The sequence below is a fragment of the Panthera tigris genome, chromosome A1, assembly GCF_018350195.1.
Source record: "Panthera tigris isolate Pti1 chromosome A1, P.tigris_Pti1_mat1.1, whole genome shotgun sequence".
In the NCBI taxonomy this organism is placed as follows: domain Eukaryota; kingdom Metazoa; phylum Chordata; class Mammalia; order Carnivora; family Felidae; genus Panthera; species Panthera tigris.
Window position 1 is genome coordinate 84,680,474 of NC_056660.1, and position 23,963 is coordinate 84,704,436.

At 37.7% G+C, this 23,963-nt stretch overlaps 1 protein-coding gene across 1 annotated transcript in view; it reads left to right on the plus strand.

Annotated features, from left to right (window-relative positions):
* Positions 1 to 927: 927 nt before the first annotated feature.
* LOC122231168 (protein FAM71C-like) overlaps positions 928 to 23,963 on the plus strand; it is a 28,777-nt gene continuing 5,741 nt past the window's right edge. Inside the window, 1 exon segment of the mRNA XM_042958431.1 lies at positions 928 to 992. The gene's annotated coding sequence lies outside the window, so the exon portion shown is untranslated.

Below are 23,963 nucleotides of genomic sequence, written 5' to 3' on the forward strand. Positions count from 1 at the left end.
TTGCTAATTGAGGATTAGGAGTAACTCTTTAGTTGAGGACTGCACAGTGACATGTAGGATGGGTAAATTCACTTGGGGGCTGCCAGCACAAGCCAGAGTAGGCATAAAGCAGTTCCTTTACCATCATAAGGTAAGGATGTTCTGGTAATCATATTGCAATATTGAAATGTATCAAATCAACATGTATACCTTAAACTTACACAATGTTTTATGCCAATTATATCTCAATAAAATAAAAATGAAACACTAAAACATTTTAAAAGAACCAGACAGATAAGTAACTTCGTTCTTTTTACACTGCAGTTACTCCCTTTTGAAAACAGTGTGCACAGGGGTGCTTGGGTGGCTCAGTTAGTTATGCATCCAACTTTGGCCCAGATCATGATCTCACAGTTTGAGTTTGAGCTCTGTGCCGTGCTCTGTGCTGTCAGTGCAGAGATTGCTTTAGATCCTCTGTCTCCCTCTCTCTCTGCCCCTCCCGTTTGTACACTCTCTCTCAAAAATAAATATTAAAAAAATAATAAAATAAAAGGTGTGCCCACTGCACACCTGTATACTTTGGAAATTTATATCTTATCATTTAATCTTCCTAGAGTTTTGGGATACACAGAAAGAAAAGCAAGTCTATCAAGAGAAATTGACCCATGTGATGGAGCATAATTTATGTAAACCTTCTTAAATAAGTCACTGAAAAAATGACAGGAAAGAAAAAGTGTAGAACCAGAACAAATGAAAATATTGAGTGGAGGGAAAATGATGAATTAATTTCAGGGTTCACCTTATACTATGCAAACTTTAAGCCTATTTGTTCACCTTACATTTTAGGGTCTGCTTCCTTCTGATACTCTTACAAAATATATTCTTTAGGGATAGTCACTATTATGTGAAGAACACATGGTATTGTTATTCTCCAAGGTGCTGTACAGAATTTGCATCATATCATCAGACTAATCACTTACTATAATCAAGAGGGTCAACAACACAAGGTTTGGGTAAGTGACTACCTGAACTGGATCATTATAGACCTGTGTGCATGTTGGATTTGTGTGTAATACCGTTAAGGACAATTTACACCCTTTACAGGAAATGATTTTTTATGAAGTCAGTGGTAGAGACTTTGATACCAAATTATTTCAACTATCAAAGATATCCTTCTTTCTGTATATTGAGGTTACAAAATACTTAGAATATATGTATTAAGTGTTAATGTTTCCGATATGGTATTTTTTATTTTTATGGTTGAAGAATGAAAAAAAAAATTTGGCAAGTCTCACTGTTCTGAAATTCACATGCTTTTAAAATTTTGTGAAAATTATTCTTGAAAGTCTAATGTAGAGTTGTGAAGTTTGAGCATGAGATATTTGAGGTCATGAATAAAAAACTGCATGGTGAAAAGATACTTGCCACATAATTATGAAGAGTTAGGAGAACTGTAGATGGTGACAGATGATAATTAGAATTGTGAGCACTGCATAATGTAGAGAATTGTCAAATCACTATATTATACACCTGAACCTAATATAAAATTGTATTTCAACTATACTTCAATATATAACTTTTTTAAAAGTCAATTTGAAGAAACATTACATAAAATTGGAAAGTCCCTAGTATTGCTTGTGAGGTTTTATAGAAGCAATGTAATTGTATATATTCATATAATTGTACCATACAGCCTCTATTAAACGTTTTAGTTTTTAAGCCAGTCCATTCAACTTGGAAAGAGGTGGGGGAAATTATCTGCCCTTTTTGTAGTACACATAGGGACTTAATTTTATTTTCTTCTCTCAAATGTGTTAATGTTTGGATCATAGCAAAACTGATAGAACAATTCTGATTTTTTTTCTAAATAATCAAATGTATGCCCAATAAAATATCATTTTTATTCAAGCTATATGTAATTAGGGTTGCATTTGGTGATGTGAGATGTTTGGTACATTTTATTATTTCTATATGGGATTTTTACATTTTTACATACAAATTGTAATGGCAAAACAGGGATGAGGGTTCCAGGACCATCACCAACCTGTTTTTTGTGGATTTTCCAGTTGCCCCAGTTCCAGTTCTCCTTTTCTTCCACTTCTTTCTGGTCTATCTCATGAATTTATTTGGAAACACAGTCATTATCACCTTAGTCATTCTCAACTCCATTCTGCAGATAACCATATATTTCTTCCTCTGTATCTGGTTGGCTTTTCTTAACATGCTGTTTGTATAATTGTTTTCCTCCAGGTATTCTTAAACTGTTACGAGCAGAAAAGGCATATATTACTTCTGCTTGACCAGGACACAACTGAGTACTTTCTGCTTGTATTGACGGCTTTGGATTTCTCCACGATCATTTGTTACCTCTATGACCTTGTCTGTTTGTGGCATTGCCTCTGGGGGCCTAGACATCTGTAGTGTTGCCTCTCTACTTCACAATCCTATTTCATGGCCCATAAATTCTTGAATAGATTTTCTGGTAATAGCCTATTCTTCTTCACACATGTTCTCTGCTGAAGTATCCCTATAAAAGACCATGATGGTCAAAGGTTGGGCTAGGACAATGTTATTCCCATTCCCCCTCATTATACTCTCTTACCTTCATTTCTTGGTGGCTGTAATGAAAGTAGAATCAACTAAGGAAAACCAGCAACAACAACAAAGACCTCCAAATGTACTTCCCTCATTATTGTGGTGACCATACGGTATGGAACAGGATTGATCACTAACATGAAGCCCAAATCTCTCTATTCATCAGAGGGAGACAAACTGATTTTGTTCTATATGGTCATCAACCTTATGTTGAATCCTTTCATTTGTAGCTTGAGAAACAAGAAAGGGAAGGTAGTTGTGTGAAGTCTTGAGGAAAAAAAATCTATACATACCTTTAATAAATAAAACAAAGGAAAGTACATATTTATATGGATTATTTGACCACTAGAAGCATTTTTGAAGTTCTAACTTGCACCTTTTATATCATGTGTTCTCTTAGGTTTTTTTTTTTTTGGTTGTATTCAAATTTTCATATTTTTCAAATTATGTTTCAAATAATTATAATTTATGCTTAATAATTTAATAGTTAATAATTATTTATATTTAAATAATTACATTTTAACTGAGGTTAGTGACAATTAATTAATACTTTGAATAAATAATTTTAAGTAATTTTCCAAATGAAATGTAAATTGTTTAAAAACGATAATAGCATTGTTGAATATTTAGGTAATTTTACACAATATATTTTTTTCCAAATTTGAATGGATTTCTCAGAACTAATGACGATATGGAGCAAATTAGGAAAGCATATATATTTTTAATTTTTTTAAGGTTTATTTATTTTTGAGAGAAAGAGAGAGAGAGAGAGACACAGTGTGAGCAGAGGAGCGGCAGAGAGAGAGGGAGACATAGAATCTGAAGCAGGCTCCAGGCTGGAGCCCATTACGGGGCTTGAACTCATGAACCGTGAGATCATGACCTGAGTTGATGTTGGATGCTTAACTGACTGAGCCACCCAAGTGCCCCTATGAATGCATATATTGATCATACTAAAGAGGGCTTTTTTCCTCTCTACCATGAGCTTTACAGAAATTTTTAAATTTATGCTACTTTCCTTGTATGTGTGCATATACTGATTATTGTGAAACATAATGACAATAGTTATGGATTACAGCTATCTTCACCATAACTATGATTTTTTATGTAACAGAAATATTTCTTCAAATATCAGCTGTATGTTTCATAAGTTAATATTTTTGTAACCAGACACTGTTCTCTACCAAAATTTGTATTCACATTATGAAGCCTAAGAAAATTGTGTATACAACTATCAAATTTAAATTATAATGGGATTCACAATAAAGTCAGAAGTTATACTGGCAATAGAATGAAATTCCTGTGACTTTATTTTATGTACTCAATGAAAAAAAAAGGAACGTTATAAAAATTAATTTAACTTATTTTGTAGTAGATAACATCAGTATATCATTTAACTGCTCTAAAAACTCCATTCCTGAAATTTAAACTGATATATTAATAGATAAGGCATCATTTGCTATCCATGCATAAGGAAATATGGACTATAAATGAGGTAAGTTAATTAAAGAAAGTATTAATTTAAGTAAATCGTCATGCTTTATACAGTTGCATGTAAAATTTTACACACCTGGTAAAATTTCATCTTTGGAGTATAGTAACAGTGGCTATATTGAAAAATCTAGTTCTGATTTCCACACAAGGATACGATTATGGCAAACTTAATGGTTGATAAATATCAACAAACATGTTTGACAAATTATGTAATTCATACACACTCTTGAAAATCAGAAATTCATTACATATTTATTTAAAGTGTATGTTATGTTTTGAGCTATTGCTATGAAATATGTATTGCCAAAAACCCACATTACAAAGAATAATGTGTGTGTGTGTGTGTGTGTGTGTGTGTGTGTGTGTGTGTAGGTTTTTCAAAGACTAAATAAATGCCTAAACCCACTTAACAGAATCATATGTATTATTCAATATAATATGCACCAAGCAGGCATGAGTGCTCAGCCTCTATATACATGTGCAGATTATTATTTTTCTTTTTCTCCTCCTCCTCCTCCCTTCCTCCTTACCTATGTTTTCCTATCCTTTCTACTAAGTCCCCTAACTAGCAGCTGGATAACTTCTGTGATCTAACAAGTGTGGCATGAGCCATGACAATACTGGTTGAAACCCAGTATATTTGGGGTCACCATATTGAGTGCCTTATTTATAATCATTTTATAAATGTACCATACTTAGGACCTTATTTATAAATCATTGTATAAATATAAAATCACACTGATAAAGACAACTGTGTGCTATCATCAAATAATACTCTTAGATATTCTCCATCAATCAAGGGTCAATAAAAGATAGAACTAGTTCCTAACACCTTTTAAAATCTGACCATGTATAAAGATGGAAACCCAATTCCTGCATATTCTTCTCACATGCCACTGGCTAAACTAGTCTGTGAATGAAGTGGGAAATACTAAGTAAAGGTTTAGAAACTGATCTTGGCTTGCTTCACTGCTTACTTAGATGTGGTATTCATCCCTTGAGGTATCCACCACTAAATTACCAGCTGACATCATGTTTCATCTTCTTGAAGAACATTCATTATTATATGTTTCTGCACTGGTACCATTAGCTCAGTTTTTATGTTAAAAAAAAAAACTACCTTTATGAAATTTTTTTGTTTATTTCCTGAAAATTTGATAATATATTCCAGATGTCAAGATATTTTACACACATATGTGTGTGTGTGTGTGTGTGTGTGTGTGTGTGTATATATATATATATATATATCACCAAGTAGTTACTTAATACATTTCTCTGTATAGTACAAATAACACACACATCAGGCTCAACATTCAGAAAATTTTTTTTTCTTAATATTGAGTCCATAATAAAATTTTCCTAAGTGAGAGCAGAAAGTCATGATAGAAAGGAGATGTATTTTCTATTATCTCAATGTAAAACAATATAAATTAATAAAATATACTTTCCCACTTGTACTGCTTTCATCTCCACATTTTTCCCACTTGTCTGCATGAATAGAGAGGCGTTTCCCTCATGATGAATACTTTGAGCAACTATTGATGTGTCTGTTGTCCATCTGTATCTTCTTTGGAAAAAAAATGTCCATTCATGGCTTCTGCCCATTTTTTAATTGTATTATTCCTTTTTTTCGGGTGTTGAATTGTACAAGTTTTTTATATATTTTGGATAATAACTCTATCACATTCCTCATTTATAGTTATCTTCTCCCATTATGTAGTTGTCTTTTAGTTTTGTTGACTATTCCCTTCACTGTGCAGAAGCTTTTTATTTTGATGAAGTCCCAATAGTTTATTGTAGATTTTGTTTCCCTTGCTTCTGAATACATATCTAGTAAGAATTAGCTATCAGCAGATGTCAAAGAGGTTACTGCCTGCATTCTCCTCTATGATTTTAATGGTTTCATGCCTCACATTTAGGTCTTTCATACATTTAGAATTTATTTTTTATTATGGTGTAAGAAAGTGGTCCAGATTCATTCTTTTGCAGGTTGTTGTCCAATTTTCTCAACACCATTTGTTGAAAAGACTGCCTCTTTTCCGTTGGACATTTTTTCCTGCTTTGTCAAATATTAATTATCCATATAGTCATAGGCTCATTTACAGATTTTCTATTTTGTTCCATTGATCCATGTGTCTGTTTTGTAAAAGTACCTTACCGTCTTTATGTCTAAAACTTTGTAATATAACTTGATGTTCAGAATTGTGATGCCTTCCACTTTACTTTTCTTTTTCAAGATTACTTTGGCTCCCTGGAGTCTTTTGTGGTTCCATAATTTTAGTATTTTAGGATGGTTAGAAATCTGTGAAAACTGCTGGTGGTATTTTGATAGAGGTTGCATTTAATGTGTAGATTGCTTTGGACAATATAGACATCTTAACAACATTCATTCTTCCAATCCATGAGCATGGATTTTTTTTTTGAATTCTTTGTGTTACCCTCAATCTTTCATCACTGTTTTATAATTTTCATGGTATAGATCTTTTACCTCTTTGGTTAGGTTTATTCCTATGTATCTCATGGTTTTGGTGTAATTGTAAATGGAAGGGATTTCATGATTCCTCTTTCTGCTGCTTCATCAGTGGTGTATAGAAATGTAACAGATTCCTGTACATTGATTTTGTATCCTGTGAGTTTACTGAATTTGTGTATCATTTCTAGCAATTTTTTGGTGAAGTCTTTTGTTCTTTTTATATAGAGTATCATGTCATCTGCAAATAGTTAAAAGTTTGACTTCTTCCTTCCCAATTTGGTTACCTTTTATTTATTTTTGTTGTCTGATTGTTGAGACAAGGATTTCCAGTACTATGTTTTAAATAACAGTGATAAGAGTGGACGTCTCTGTCTTGTTTCTGACCATAGAGTAAAACCTCTCAGTTTTTCCCCATTGAGGATAATATTAGCTATGGGCTTTCCATATATGGCCTTTGTAAAGTTGTGGTACGTCCCCTTTAACCTATCTTGTTGAGGGCTTTAAACATGAATAGATGTTGTACTTTATCAAATTATTTTTCAGCATTTACTAAAAGGATTATAGGTTCTTATCTTTTCTTTTATTAATGTGGTATATCTCATTGATTTGCAAATATTGAAATACCCTTGCAGCTTGGGAATAAATCCCACTTGATTGTGGTGAATGATTCTTTTAATGTACTGTTGGATTCAATATCCTAGTATTTTGTTGAGAATTTTTGCATTCATGTTAATCAGACATATTGGCCTGTAGTTCTCTTTTTAGCGGAATTTTTGTCTTGTTTTGGGATCAAGGTAATACTGTCCTCACATAATGAGTTTGGAAGTTTTCTTTCCACTTATATTTTTTTGTTAGTTTCAGAAGACTAGATATTAACACTTCTTTAAATAATTGGTAGAATTCCCCTGTGAAGCCATATGACCCTGGACTTTTGTTTGTTGGTAGGCTTTTGATTTAGTTTTTCAATTTCTTTGCTGTTTTTTTGTCTGGTCAAGTTTTCTATTTCTTCCTGTTTCAGTCTTGGTAATTTACATTTATCTAGGAATTTATCCATTTTTTCCAGGTTGTCCATTTTGTTGGCATATAAGTTTTCATAATATTCTCTGATAATTGTGTCTCTGTGGTGTTTTTGTTAGTTCTCCTCTCTGATTTGTGATTTTATTTATTTTGGTCCTTTCTCTTTTCTCTTTGAGAAATATAGATAGAAGTTTATCAATTTTATTCATTTTTTTTTTTCCAAAGAACGAGATCCTGGCTTCCTTGATCTGTTCTTTGTTCTTTTTGTTTTTGTTTTGTTTTTGTTTTTTTGGTTTTTTTTTTGTTTTTTTTTTTTTGTTTTTTTTAGTTTCTACATCATTGATTTCTGCTCTAATATTCATCATTACCCTTCTTCTACTGCCTTTAGGCTTTATTTGTTGTTTTTCTAGTTTCTTTAGGTGTAAGGTCAGGTTGTTTGAGATTTTTCTTGCTTCTTGAAGTATACCTGTATTGCTATATACTTCTCTCTTATGACCCTTTCTTAATCCCAAAGGTTTTGGGTGGTCAACTTTTCATTCTAATTTGTTTCCATGCATTCTAAAAATTTATTCTTTGATTTCATTGTAGACCCATTTATTCTTTAGTTGCACGTTGTTTAACCACCATATATTTGTGGTCTTTCTGAATATTTTCTTGTGGCAAGTTTCATAACATTGTGGTCCAAAAAATATGCATGATATAATCTCAGTATTTTTGTACTTGGTGAGGCCTGATTAGTGACCTAGTATGTGATCTATTCTGAAAAATGTTCCATGGGTATTTGCAAAGAATTTGTATTCTGCTGCTTTTGGGTGAAATGTTCTGAATATATCTGTTAAGTCCATATGGTCAGTGTGTCTTTGAAAGCCACTTTCTCCTAGTTGATTTTCGCTTAGATGTTCTGTCCATTGTCATAAGTGTGGAGTTAAAGTCCTCTACTATTTTAATACTGTCAGTGAGTTCCTTTATGTTTGTGATTAACTTATTTATATATTTGGGCACTTCAAGTTGGGGCATAAATATTTATAACTGCTAGATCTTCTTATTGGATAGTCCCCTTTATTATGATACAGTGTCTTTCTTTATCTCTTGTTATAGACTTGGTTTAAAATTGAGTTTGTCTGATATAAATGTTGCTACTCTGGTTTTTATTTTATGACCATTTGCATGATAAATGTTTCTCTATCCCCTTAATTTCAATCTGCAGGTGTCTTTAGTATCTAAAATGAATCTCTTGTAGGTAGCCTATAGTTGTATCTTCTTTTTGTTTTTGTGTTTTTTTTCCCATTGTGCTACTCTATATCTTTTGATTGGAGCATTTAATCCATTTACATTCAGAGTAATTACTGACAGATATGTATTTAGTGCCATTTTAGTATTTGTTTTGTCATTGTTTTTGGAGATTTTCTCTTTTACTTTCTTGTGTTTGTTACTTTTGGTATTTCCTTTCCACTCAAAGAACCCCCTCTAATATTTCTTGTAGGGCTTGTTTAATGGTCATGAACTCCTTTAGTTTCATGAACTCCTTTAGTTTCTGGAAAACTTTATCTCTCCTTCTATTCTGAAAGATAGCCTTGCTGGATAGAGTATTCTTGGCTACAGATTTTTTTCCCCATTCAGCACACTGAATATATCACACCACTGCCTTCCAGCCTGACATGTTTCTGTCGAGAGATCTGCAGCTAGCTTTGTGGGTCTTCCCTTGTCAGTTAAGGACTTATTTTGTCTTTCCGCTTTTAAGATTTTTTGTCACTATATTTTGTGATTTAATTACAATATATCTTGATGTTGGCCTGCTTTTGTTGATTTTGATGGGAATTCTCTGTGGATGCCTGTTTCATTTTATAGATTAGGTAAATTTTCAGTTATTATTTCCCCAAATAAATTTTCTTTTCCCTTTTCTCTCTTCTCCCTCTTTTGGGACTCCTTTGACATGAATGTTATGATGTTTTATGTAGTCATTGAGTTCCCCAAGTCTATTCTCCTGTTCCATAATTCTTCATTTTCTATTGTTCAGCTTCAATTATATTGTCTTCTATATCACTTATTGCACTGAGTCTGTTTTGAATCTGTTATTGCATTTTTCATTTGTTTTTTCTTAACTATTTTATCTCTTCAGTAAGAGCCTCCCTGAAGTATCCCATTATTTTTTGCAGCCTGACAAGTATCCTTATGATTGCTACTTTAAATTATCCATCAAGCATATCACTTATATCTGTTTTACTTAGATATCTGTCCATGACCTTATCTTATTGTTTTCTTGGGATGAACTCCTATGTCTTGACATTTTGTCTAAGCCTCTGTCTTCTATGTGTTAAAAAAGCCTGTTGCATTTCCTGTTTCTGAGAGTAATGGCTTTATGACGAAGAGGTCTTATAATCTTCAGAGCCTAGTGCTTCAGTGAGTGTCTCTGGTGTTTGCTGTCTGCACTCTGCTGCTGTGTTTTGGTCAGTCATCTGCAGAGGTCAGTGTTTCGACCTTGGGCAGTGTGGTGAGTTTTAAATAGGTGTGCTGTGGTCTGCTTGTTGAGTATTGATGATACTTCCACTAGAACTAAAGCCTTACAGAACTCTCTGGTCACACATGTGTTGTGCATGAGCGTTTCTGCTAGTCTTCTAGGGAAGGATGCACTTCACTGGGACTTAGGCATATTTGCTGAGAAGAGCAGTAGCATCAGAGCACATGAGGGTGGGACTTGGTATAATCAGGTTAGAAAGCCAGCATTGATGCTGTGTACTGAAGTTGATTTATGCTGGAAGGAGGGGAGGGAAATGCATAAGCCAGCTCCTTTGTCCAGGGTGAGGTATGTCAGCACTTGCTGTTCTTAGGGAAGCACTCCTAGCAGAGATAATAATCTCCCCCTCATGTGTCCCATGCATTTTTCGGATCTCCATTTTCATGTTGTTTGTCTATTGGCTGTTTACCTGGAAGGAGCAACACAGTGCTTGTTGGACTGTATCCCAGCCAAACCTGCTGATCCTTAAAACTCCAAACTCATTGGACATGTTGTGGCAAGGGCCCGTGCTGATCTTCTGGGGGAGGGTTTAATCAGGCTGGGACCAATGCAGGTTTGACCAAGAAGTGAATTTTCACCAGAGTACAGTGGCATGGGACCTCCAGCAAGCAAGCTAGGCATCAGTGTCAGGGTTAGCTGTTCTGTTCTCAGCAGGTGTTTCTGAATCTATGCTGGGTGGAGGGAAATGGTGCCTGTGGGCTCCTTTGTCTCAGAAAGACATCTCTTTAAATGCCACCTCTCAAATATGTGCTCCAGGAATATGTGAACAATGTCTACCCTGGGAATCTTACACACTTCTCCTTGCCATCTTCCATAGGCTTTCTCTCCAGGAGTAGGGCAGCACCCTCAGGGCTCTATCCAAACCATGTTCACTAACCTTTAAAACTCCAGGCTTTAAGCTCATCTGGTTGTCAGACCTCACAAAAATCAGCTCCTCTATTTTCCCAGTCAATGGCTTTGAGGAAATGTTCTCTTTGTGCATTCGGATGCAGACTCTATTCCCTCTTACCCTTCTCCACAACAGCGGTTCCTTCTGATCTGCACACTGGAAATCCATTTTCCCCCTAAAACACATCTCCACACTTCCTATGTCCTACAATGTGTCTTCTTCATTCCCTTTAGTTGTATGGTTTGTTCTGACAGTCTTCAGGTTGATTTCTGGGATCTTTGGAATGATTTGATAATTATCTAGTTGTGTTGGTGGGAGGAGATGAGCCTAGGGTTCTCCTACCTGGCTGCCATCTTCTCTTCCTAATAAAAAGAATCTTAAATACAGAGAACAAACTGATGGTTACAAGAGGGGAGGTTGGTGGGGTTTGGGTGAAATAGATAAAGGGGATTAGGATTACAATTTTCTTGATGAACGTTGAGAAATGTATAGAATTGGTGAATCAGTATATTGTACATATGTAACTAATACAACACTATATTTTAATTACATGTGAATAAAAATGAATAAGTAAATAAATAATCAATATCATTAATCATCCAGGATATCATATCAAGACTACAGTGAGAGGAAGATGGTGGTGTAGGAGGACACTGGGCTCAACTCATCCTGCTGATTGCTTAGATTCCACCCACATCTGCCTAAATAACCCAGAAAACTGCCAGAAGACTAGCAGAATGGACTCTTGCAGGCAAGCATAGAAAAGAGGCCCATGGAAGAGGGTAGGAAAGGCGGAGAGGAGGTGTGTCCTACACAGACTGGCAGGAGGGAGCCAGAGCAGTGAAGAGGCAGCCCACTGGGCAAGGCAGAACTCCTGAAGTCTGGCTTGCAAAAACAGAGGGGCCAGACTCCATGAGTTCTAACAGCCAGTAGGACTTAACATCTGGAATGTTAAAAGTCAATAGCTCTGCTCTCGGAGTGCGGGGAGGGTGAGTGGACAACAGGAGGGAGAGTCGTTGAGCCCTAGAAGACAGAGGTCAGCTCGGCAGGGGAACAAAGGCCCTGAAAAGCTCCATCTCCCTCTCCCATCCCCGGTTGAAATTCCAAAGGGAACCAGTTCCTTTCACCTAACTTGCTTGCACCGCACAAACGCCCAATGCTGGGCTTCTGTGGATCCATCCCTCTGATGGGTCAGCCTCCCTCAAGGTGCTGCAGGGCCCCTCCCCCAGGGGACCACCTACAGCAAAGGGAGCTAAACCTACCCCTTCTGCTTCTATGCACCTTGTGGATCCACCCTGGCTAATACACCAGATCCCATCAAAGCAGCACCAAAAGCCTTGCAGTCTGCAAGTAGCCCAGACAGGGGCCACACCACTCCACAGTGAGTCCTGCCTGTAGGAGAGGGGAAAATAAGGTACACACCAGTCTGCCTGTGGCCCAAGCAGTGGGCTGGGGGTAGACATCAGGTCTGTGGCCCCACCCACAAACACAAGTTACTCCTGACAGCACAGGGGAAGTACCCTGAAGTTTGGAGCCACCTCAGGGACTACCCAAAATGAAGAAACAGAAGAATGAGGAGAACCTCAAAATAAACTCCAGGAAGTAGCGACAACTAATGAATTGATCAAAAATGATTTAAGCAATATAATGGAACAAGAATTTGGAATAACAGTCATAAAATTAATCACTCTGCTTGAAAAAAGCATACAAGATATCAGAGAATTTATTGCTACAGAGATCAAGGGACTAAGAAATAGTCATCAGGAGCTAAAATATGCTATAAATGAGGTGCAAAATAAAATGGAGGCGGCCATAGCACAGATTGAAGAGGCAGGGGAGAGAATAGGTGAATTAGAAGATGAAATTATGGAAAAAGAGGAAACTGAGAAAAAGAGAGTTAAAAAAATCCAGGAGTATGAGGGGAGAATTAGAGAACTAAGTGATGCAATCAAACTGAACAATATCCGTATCATAGAAATTCCAGAAGAGCCCCCAAATATATAAAACAATTAATCACAAACATAAGCAACCTTAGTGATAAGAATGTGGTAATGGTAGGGGACTTTAATACCCCACTTACAACAATAGATAGATCATCTAGTCACAAGATCAATAAAGAAACAAGGGCCCTGAATGATACATTGGATCAGATGGACTTGACAGGTATATTTAGAACTCTGCATCCCAAAGCAACAGAATATACTTTCCTCTCAACTCCACATGGAACATTCTCCAAGATAGATCACATACTGGGTCACAAAACAGCCCTTCATAAGAATAGAATAATTGAGATCATACCATGCACACTTTCAGACCACAATGCTATGAAACTTGAAATCAACCATAGGAAAAAGTTTGGAAAACCTCAAAATCATGGAAGCTAAAGATCACCCTATTTAAGAATGAATGGGTCAACCAGGCAATTAGAGAAGAAATTTAAAAATATATGAAAACAAATGAAAATGAAAATTCAACAATCCAATCACTTTGGGATGCAATGAAGGCAGTCCTGAGAGGAAAATACATTGCAATCCAGGTCTATCTCAAGAAACAAGAAAAATCCAAAATACAGAATCTAACAGCACACCTAAAGGAACTAGAAGCAGAACAGCAAAGACACCGCAAACACAGCAGAAGAAGAGAAATAACAAAGATCAGAGCAGAAATAAACAATATACAATCTAAAAAAACTGTAGAGCAGATCAATGAAACCAAGAGTTGGTTTTCTGAAAAATTAACAAAATTGATAAACCTCTGCCAGGCTTCTCAAAAAGAAAAGGGAGAAGACCCAAATAGATAAAATCATGAATGAAAATGGAATTATTACAACCAATCCCTCAGAAATACAAGCAAATATCAGGGAATGCTATGAAAAACTATATGCCAACACACTGGACAACCTGGTAGAAATGGACAAATTCCTAAGCACCCACACACTTCCAAAACTCAAACAGGAAGAAATAGAATATTTGAACAGACCATAACCAGCAAAGAAATTGAATCAATTATCAAAAATCTCCCAACAAATAAGAGTCCAGGACCAGAAGGCTTTCCTGGGGAATTCTACAAGACAATTAAAGCACAGATAATACTTAACCTTCCGAAGATGTTCCAAAAAATAGAAAGGGAAGGAAAACTTCCAGACTCATTCTATGAAGCCATCATTACTTTGATTCCTAAACCAGACAGATACCCAGCAAAAAAGAGAACTACAGGCCAATATTCCTGATGAATATGGATGCAAAAATTCTCCATAAGATAGTAGCAAACCAAATTCAACAGCATATAAAAAGAATTATTCACCATGATTAAGTGGGATTCATTCCTGGGCTGCAGAGCTGGTTCAAAATTCACAAATCAATAAATATGATACATCACATTAATAAAAGAAAAGAACCATATGATCCTGTCAATTGATGCAGAAAAAGCATTTGAAAAAATTCAGCATCCTTTCTTAATAAAAACCCTCAAGAAAGTTGGGATAAAAGGAACATACTTAAACATCATAGAAAACATTTATGAAAAGCCCACAGCTAATATCATCCTCAATGGGGAAAAACTGAGAGCTTTCCCTCTGAGATCAGGTACACGACAGGGATGTCCACTCTCACCACTGTGGTTTAACATAGTGTTGGAAGTTCTAGCATCAGCAATCAGACAACAAAAGTAAATCAAAGGCATCAAAATTGGCAAAGATGAAATCAAGCATTCACTGGTTGCAAATGATATGATATTATACACGGAAAAGCAGATAGACTCCACCAAAAGTGTGCTAGAACTGATACATGAATTCAGCAAAGTTGCAGGATACAAAATCAATGTACAGAAATCAGTTGCATTCTTATACACTAATAATGAAGCAGCATAGAGACAAAGAAACTGATCCCATTCACAATGGCACCAAGAATTATAAAATACCTAGGAATAAATCTAACCAAAGATGTAAAAGATCTGTATGCTGAAAACTATAGAAAGCTTATGAATGAAGTTGAAGAAGATATAAAGAAATGGAAAAACATTCCATGCTCATGGATTGGAAGAATAAATATTGTTACAATGTCAATACTACTCAAAGCTATCTACACATTCAATGAAATCCCAATCAAAATTGCACCAGCATTTTTCTCGAAGCTAGAACAAGCAATCCTAAAATTTGTATGGAATATCAAAAGACCCCGAATAGCCAAAGTAATATTGAAGAAGACTGATGCAGGAGGCATCACAATCCCAGACTAGAGCCTCTAGTACAAAGCTGTAATCATCAAGAGAGCATGGTATTGGCACAGAAACAGACACATAGACCAATGGAATAGAATACAGACTGCAGAATTGGACCCACAAAAGTATGGCCAACTAACCTTTGACAAATCAGGAAAGAATATCCAATGGAAAAAAAGACCGTCTCTTTAACAAATGGTGCTGGGAGAACTGGACAGCAACATAGAGAAGAATGAAACTAGACCACTTTCTTACACCATTCACAAAAATAAACTCAGAATGGATAAAGGAACTGAATGTGAGACAGGAAACCATCAAAACACTAGAGGAGAAAGCAAAAACAAAAACAAAAACAAAAACAAAAACAAACAGACAAAAAAAACAAAACAAAAAAAAACAAAACCTCTCTCACCTCAGCCACAGCAATTGCTTACTTGACATATCTCCAAAGGCAAGGGAATTAAAAGCAATAATGAACTATTGGGACCTCATCAAGATAAAAAGTTTCTGCACTGCAAAGGAAACTATCAATAAAACGAAAAGGCAACCAATGGAATGGGAAAAGATATTTGCAAATGACATATCAGACAAAGGGCTAGTTCCAAAATCTATAAAGAACTCACCAAACTCCACACTCAAAACAAATAATCCAGTGAAGAAATGGGCAGAAAACATGAATAGACACTTCACTAAAGAAGACATCCGGATGGCCAACAGGCACATGAAAAGATGTTCAACGTTGCTCCGTGTCAGGGAAATACAAATCAAAACCACACTGAGATACCACCTCACACCAGTCAGAGTGGCTAAAGTGAACAAATCAGGAGACTATAGATACTGGAGAGGATGTGGAGAATTGGGAACCCTCTTGCATTGTTGGTGGGAATGCAAACTGGTGCAGCCACTCTGGAAAACAGTGTGGAGGTTCCTCAAAACATTAAAAATAGATCTACCCTATGACCCAACAGTAGCACTGCTAGGAATTTACCCAAGGGATACAGAAGTGGTGATGCATAGGGGTTCTTGTACCCCAATGTTTATAGCAGCACTTTCAACAATAGCCAAATTATGGAAAGCACGTAAATGTCCATCAACTGATGAATGGATAAAGAAATTGTGGTTTATATACACAATAAAATACTACTTGGCAATGAGAAAGAATGAAACATGGCTGTTTGTAGCAACGTGGATAGAACTGGAGAGTGTGATGCTAAGTGAAATAAGTCATACAGACAAAGACAGATACCATATATTTTTTTTTTACTCTTATGTGGATCCTGAGAAACTTAACAGAAGACCATGGGGGAGGGGAAGGAAAAAAAAAGTTAGAGAAGGAGGGAGCCAAACCATAAGAGACTCTTAAAAAGTGAGAATAAACTGACGGTTGATGGGAGTGGGAGGGAGGGGAGGGTGGGTCATAGGCATTAAGGAGGGCACCTGCTGGGATGAGCACTGGATGTTGTATGGAACCGAATTTGACAATAAATTTCATTAAAAAAAATACTACCATGAGATATCACCTTATACCTTTTAGAATGAATCAAATCAAAAAGAAAAGAAATAACAGTTGGCAAGGCTGTGGAAGAAAAGCAGCCCTTGTGCACTATTGTGGGAATGTAAACTGGGGCAGCCACTGGTGGATTCGGTATGGAGGTTCTTCAAAAAATTCAAAATAGGAATACCATATGTTCCATTAATTCCACTGCTGTGTATTTACACAAAGAAAAGTCCTAATTCAAAAAGACAGAGTCACCCTATGTTTGTACAAGCATTATTTATAATACTCAAGAAGTAGGAGTGCTGGATGGCATAGCTGGTTGAGCATCTGACTCTAGATTTCAGCCCAGGTCATGATCCCAGGGTTGTGGGACTGAGTCCCACCTCAGGCTCTGCACTGAGCAGGGAGCTTACTTAAGATCCTCTCTCTCTCTGTCTCTCTCTCACTCTCTTTCTCTCTCTCTCTCTCCCACCTTTTCCTCTCACTAATACACAATCTCTCTATAAAATAAAAAAATAGTCAAGATATAGAAGCAACCCAAGTGTCGACTGATAGATAAATCATAAAGCAGATGTGTGTACATACAGTAGAATATTAGCCATAAAAAAGAATGAGAGCTTCCCATTTGAAAAACACGGATGGATCTAGTATGTATCCTACTAAGTGACTTAACTCAGAAGAGAGAGAGCAAATATCATATGATTCCATTTATATGTGAAATCTAACAAACAAAATAAATGAACAAAGAAACCAAGAAACAAAAGCCAGACTGCTAAAAATAGAGAACTGGTGGTTGCCACTGGGAAGGTGGGGGTGAGGAATGGATAAAATAGATAAAAAGGATTAAGATGTGCAATCTTCCAATCCAGAAGTACTGTACTTAACACAAGTAGGTCAGGGGGATGAAAAGTACGGCATAGGAAATGTAGTCAATGATACTGTATGAACACTGTATGGTGACAGACTATGACTACACGTATTGTGGTGAGCATTGTGTGATGTGGGAATCGTTGCATCAACATGTTGTATTCTTGAAATTCATACAACATTGTATGTTAATTATACTTCATTTAGAATAAATAAAATAATAATAAAAGATAAAAAATTTAAAAAAAATCAACCTGGGACTAATTTAGGTTGAATTGCTTAGTATCTCTCTCCCATTGTATTTCAAGGCCAGTGTGTGGGCATGCTATACTTCTTGTTCTTTTTTTTTTAAGTTTATTTATTTATTTTGAGAGAGAAAGAGACAACATGAGTGGGTAAAGGCAGAGAGAGGGAGACAGAGAGACAATCCCAAGCAGGCTCCGCACTGCCAGCAGAGTCTGACACAGGGTTAGAACCCACAAAATCATAAGATCATAACCTGAACTGAAATCAAGAGTCAGACGTTTAACTGACTGAGCCACCCAGGTGCCCCACTCCTTGTTCTTAATGCTGCTGAGAATATTTTTCTCCCACTCCATTTTGGAAACATCTTTTAAGTTTCATATTAGGGAAGTACAAACTAAATCATCCCTCACTGAGACTATTCACTTAACTACCTAGTCTCCCTTATAGATGACACATGTGTTTTTGTTTGTTTCTTTGTTTGTTTTATATCTAAGTCTGCCATTTGGTCTCACCAATTTGACAACACATCAGGTCTTTGACTCTTTCCTGTAATGTATTTTTTTTTAATCTCACTTGTCCCTAACCATATTTTGCACTTTGTTGTCATCTATAATGGAACCATATGAAATTACAAATTTGGTTAGCCATACTATTAAGTATGACATTGTATCAGTCCCTATAGCTCAAAAAGCTATGACAACAGCAATTTTTAAATTTTAACTTGTATCTTATTGTTTGCTCTTTGCGATCTGAGACTCTAATATCTGTCACTCCTTTGCCCTTATCTCCAACTACCTGGACAGATCTAACCTGCCTTTCAACATATGTGTCAGATTCCAAACTACAGGCTTAGTGATCTTAAACCAAAGACAAACAGGTAGGACAAGGTCATAATAAGTTGATCATATCCTACTCCCTAGATACTAAATCTGATGCCAAATCCACCTATGACTTTAGTCAGTTGTCAATTCCAATTTGCAAAAGGACTATGAAATGCCTTTGACATATTCTTCAAAACCTATCCTCACTTTTTATAGTAAAAAAATCTGATGGCATTATCCTGGACTTAAAAACTGAAATGTAATCAAGATAAGTTCCCATGTGAGATCTTGCACATTGTCTGGCCTCTATTTCTTTAGATGCTTATCAGATTGCAATGATCCTGTCTTTTTCCCTCCTACAGTAAATGCTTTTCTTATTGAATCTTGATATGTCCAGTTTCCCTAGTTCCCTTCCATTTTAGTCTCAGACTATCAATGATACAGATTTTTGTCCACTAGTGGATGGACACTTCCCACAAGTGTTCAAAGTTACTCAGACAATAAATTTTACCATCTAACAAAAATACACATACCCCATTAACATCCCACCTTTTCTCACCTTTTCACAAATGCTTTTTTCAGGGTAATTTTGCTTTCATGCACAAATGCTTCTCTTTCTTTATAAAACCATTCCCTCCACCGTCATTGTATGGTGTGCACCCTCCTCAGGCCAAAAACTCCACCCTTTCCAGGAAAACACTAACTCTGTGTTGAGAACTTTTACAAAAAATTCTCAGTCCTCACTTTCCATACATAATGCCTCTTCCTTTTGAGACCTCTCTCATCCCTTAGAAGAGTCTGCTTAACCACCTTATAAATGTACTACTTCTGTGACTGTTCTTTCTTATTCTTCCCATCTTTTTTTGTTCCTCTCCCATAACTTAAAATTCATATGTTGAATTCCCTCTGTGCTTGCTCATTTATTTGTGTTATACTCTTTTGCTGAGAAATTTTCTTTATCCGCATATTTTCAAATACCATCTATATGTTAAAATCTTCCACATTTTTAATTTATTTTGGGGAAGAGAGAGAGAGAAAGAGAGAGGTCATGATTAGTGGAGGGAGGGAGGAAGGAAGGGAGGGAGAGAGAGTGAGGGAGGGAGAGAGGAGAGAGAGAGAGAGAGAGAGAGAGAGAATCCCAAGCAGGCTATGCACTGTCAGGGCAGAGCCCAACGTGGGGTTTGATCCCATGAACCATGAGATCATTATCTGAACTGAAATCAAGAGTCAGCCACCCAGACTGAGACACCCAGGCACCCACAATCTTCTAAAAATTTAACTGTAGATCAAGCCACAACTTTAAGCTCCAGATACAAGTATCCAATTGTATTTGATATCATTTTTTGAAGTCTCTCATATGTGTATAAATACTCTTTTTATCTCAATATGCAGAGCCCAGGACTTTCATTACCATAGATGTGCCCAACAATTAACACTAAAGGGAGTATTCTGGTTGAAATGAAAAGATCATAGACAGTAACTGTAGGTCATATGAAGCTATAAAGATCTCCAATAATGAAGAACATTGAACACAGTATTATAATTTTGGTTTTTAACTCTATTTCTTATTTATTCTGACTTAAAGTTTAAGCACATTAAAACAATGTTAAATCTATTTTAAATGGAAGTCAGCATCATGGTGGCATGAGGTGTCCCTCCTTTGCAACTTCCTCTTTATTAACAATAAATAAGACATTCATACATGATCAAAAGTGACTCTGTGGAAGTGGCTGGACCCAACACCAAACTCCAAGGGAGTCACCCGCATGAACATCTGCTTACAGATGTAGGCAGACAGATGTAAGTATGGGCATTGTAAAGAGCTGGATTCAGCAAACCTGCCCCACACCCTCTCAGGTGAAGTTGGGAAAAAACTAGAGTCTGCTGACTTGTACAGATACCCATGGACAAGAAAGAATTTATAGCCACACATCCTCACCAAGAGGACATGCCAAGAACCAAGAAAACTAAATGGAGAAATGTTGTCTTCAACAAATGGTGTTGGGAAAACTAGATAGCCATATATAGAGAAAAATGAATTTGTATTTCTACCTTATATCACTCACAAAAATTCATGTGACATGCGGGGTGCCTGGGTGGCTCAGTCGGTTGAGCGTCCGACTTCGGCTCAGGTCATGATCTCACGGTCCGTGAGTTCAAGCCCCGTGTCGGGCTCTGTGCTGACTGCTCAGAGCCTGCAGCCTGTTTCAGATTCTGTGTCTCCCTCTCTCTCTGACCCTCCCCCATTCATGCTGTGTCTCTCTCTGTCTCAAAAATAAATAAACATTAAAAAAAAGTCATGTGACATGGATTAAAGATGAACATAAGACCTGAAACCTTAAAACTTCTACAAAAAAAAAAAAAAAAAAACTAAAAAAAACATGAAAGAAGCTTCTTGACACTGATCTTGACAATGATTTTTTTTTGGATATGACACACAAAAATACAAGCAACAAATGTAAAAATCAACAAGTGGGGCTACAACAAACTAAAAAGCATTTGCACAGCAAAAGAAACAACAAAATAAACACATAACTTATGGAATGGGAGAAAATGTTTGCAATCCATATGTCAGATAAGGAGTTGAGACATATAAATAATCATACAACTGGACAACAACAAACAATCTGATCAAAAACTGAACAGGAACTGATACAGGAACCGAACAGAACTTTTTCCAAAGGAGATATCCAGATAGTCAACAGGTACTTGAAAAGATACTCAACATCACTAATTATCAGGGAAATGCAAATCAAAACCACAATGAGACATCACCTCATACCTGTTGGAATGACTACCATGAAGTAGACAAGACGTGGCCAGTGGTGAGGAGAATGTGGAGAAAATGGAACCCTTGTGTGCTATTGGTAAAATGTAAATTGGTTCACTTAGTATGGAAATCAGTTTGGAAGTTCCTAAAACAATTTAAAAAAAGAAAAAAGAAAAAGAAAAAGGAAAGGAACTACCATATGATCTAATAATCCTACTTCTGGGAATATAACCAAAGAAGATAGAGTCAGTATCTCAAAGAAAATTCTGCACTCTTACATTCAGTGAGGCATTATTCACAGGAGTTAAGATGTTAATGTTTTGTCAATGAATGAATGGATAAAGAATATGTGGTGTTTATGTACAATGGAATATTATTTGGGCACGAAAAGGAAGGCATTTGGGGCATCACTGATGTAACTCTAGGGCATTTTGCTAAGTGAGATAAGTCAGACAGAGTAAGACAAACAATGCATGACATCACTTATATATGAAATCTAAAAAAGCCGCACTCGTAAAAACTGAGAGTGGAATAGTGGTTAACAGGGGCAGGGCAGCAGTAGGGTAGGGACATGCTAAAGGATACAAACTTGTAACGAGTAGTAAGTTTTGGAAAACTAATGCACAAGCAGAAAAAAGGTAAAAATGAAGTATTGAAACCAAGATGAATAAAACAGAGAATGAAGAATAGAGAAGATCAAGGGAGCCAAAAGTGAAATGGGGACACTGGGGCCCAGATCTTAAGATCTCATCCTGCCCTATCGTGCACTTCCGCTAGGTGCGTCTGTGAGGATGATCCAGTGGGGGCTAGGGAACAGCACAGTCAGGACAACTCTCCTCACCAACCCCAAAGAGCCCCAAAGAGTCTGAAGAGTGGTTACGTGGCTTGGGCAGTTTGACAGATGTAGCCAGAGCCTCCGTTAGGTTCCATCTTTATATTTGTCATTGCTGGGTGACAGGGAGAGCCACGCTTCTGGGATTCACTGTGCACATCCCACGGGGAGTCACTACTTTTCTGCATAGAGTGTTTGCAGTAGGGCTCCACCGGGAGGCTGCTGTCCTCTACACCAGACTGTATGCGTGAATAAACAAAGCCGACCTTAAAGCAGGTTAGTAAATTCTGTTTTCCTTGTTTTCCTGAGGACCAGAGCCACAGAGGACACTTACAGAATGCTGGGAAGAACCGCTGAGACTTGTTAGCTACCGGGCATCGCAAATCCCAGATGGATGCCCTCAAGCAGTTCTCCAAATACTTGCTCTTCACAAGGAGTAATTTGTTTAGCTTGTAAAAACTAAGGTTTTCTTTTTTTTTTCTTTTTTTAATTTTCATATAGACACTAGAAAGACCCTTAGGTCATCGTAACACACTATGTTCCTATCACACCTTATTGTCGGAAAACACTGCTTGCACGCCTTCACCTAACTGGTTTTCTGGTTCTCCCAGGTTTTGGTGTCTCCTTACCTTACCTGAGATGGTCAGAGAAGGCTGACATCAGCCACCTACTGCAGTTTTGGTGCACAATGAGATGAGACAGAAAGTAGCAGGAAATAGACAGAGACAGGAGCACCTTTCGGGTACCATATTTGTTCCCTCCGTTTTGGTAAAGCCCAGAAGGGTCGCTTTCTTGTTTGCGCTCAGTCTCACCCCACAGAACCCACAACAGTGGGGTCTGTGTGCACATGCGCTCCCGACTGTGGCGTCTGTGTGCACATCCGCTCCTGACCTATGGCTCTCAGAGGCTCCCAGGCTGTGGGTAGACAGTGACTGCGCTTGCGCACCTGCTGGCCTGACCTCAGAGGAGCAGTGTGGGCCGTATTTGCGCATGCGCAGCAGTCTAGTGCCCACAGAAGTAAGCGTGCAGGCCTTGCGCAGGTGGTGTCTGCGCATGCGTCCTCTCCATCCCCTTCAGCATGGCTCTGTCCTCTCCCTCATGGCTTGGCCGGGTTTGCGGCAGATTGATGTCCCTTTCTGAGGAGGTGGCTACTGGGATGAGGATACAGTGTTGCATGATAGCTACAGGTCACAATGGACAGGAAAATTGTAAAGGCAGCCTAGGGGGTGGGGAGGTGGAAGTTCCGGGGGGCATTCAGGTGGGCTTTTGTTCAGGAGGAGGGTGGGGACGCAGAGGACATGGCTCCCGGTGGCCGCTCCACCTCAGCTCTCAGACGTCGGTGTGGTCCTGGACTGGCGGTGCCCACGCGAAGGCCCTGAGGTCAGTCCACATCCCTCTACACGGGGGGGTTCCGAGGAAAGGGGCTGTGGGGTCTCCGGAGAGGGGGCACCCTGCGCAGCATAGTGAGATTGGTACAACAGAGTGGGACCATGACCTAGACCAGGGTTAGAGCCCTGAGGAGGAACCTGACCTGGACCTTAGGAAGTGCGGGGACAGCCTCATCATAATTGGATGGAGGAGTCTGCCCTGGATGGGGCGGGAATCCCCGAGGAGGTGAGGGCAGAGGAGTGTGGGGGAGAACCTGACACAGGGGAACCCCGAGCAGGACAGGGGAGGATCCAGACTGTGGTCAGGGTTGGGTTGATCCTGATCCAGAGCAAGGAGGAAGGGGACATAGGTCTACATGGA